This window comes from Varanus komodoensis, unplaced genomic scaffold, assembly GCF_004798865.1.
Source record: "Varanus komodoensis strain SLA01 unplaced genomic scaffold, ASM479886v1 scaffold40, whole genome shotgun sequence".
Lineage (NCBI taxonomy): Eukaryota > Metazoa > Chordata > Lepidosauria > Squamata > Varanidae > Varanus > Varanus komodoensis.
The window spans coordinates 6,275,275-6,275,864 of record NW_025335942.1 but is presented as its reverse complement, the minus strand read 5'-3'; positions in this window follow the sequence as shown (position 1 = coordinate 6,275,864).

Here is a 590-nt window from a genome sequence, read left to right as displayed (position 1 = left end):
TGAATTGGGCCCGGGCTTCAATGGGAAGCCAGTGAAGCTGACGGAGGACTGGAGTCCACTTCCCTTCCCTGAGCAAGCGAGATGGGGGTGACTTCAACAGACTGACTCCCCCAGGCTTCATGACCGAGAGGACTTGAACCCGGGGCTTCCCAGATCCAATCCAACATTCTAACTCACTCTTCCCTCACTTGGTGTCCTCCAGTTAAGGAATACAACACCCATCATTCCCAGGCCATGCTAGCTGGTACTGATCAAAGTTGCAGATCAGTTCCTCTCAATGGCACCAAACAAAACCATGTTTTGGTTTGGTTTCTTTTGTGTTTTTGGAAAGAGAACTTATACAAGCTGCTCCATGATTTCCACAGTGTGCATCTTTGCCTGGATGTGCCTGACAGACACTCACATGGTTCCTATACTAGTGTGGTTTCTACCCTCCTCACTCAGTCCTCCTGCTGTTGCTATGTATCCCATCAGCCACTGTGCCTAATACTGAATCCCACTGCTGCTGAGCAGCAGATGCCGCTCTTGCCAAGAGACTCTGTGGTAGCACTGTGGAAATCACAAAGTGGAGTTCAGGTGGTCAGGAAAAC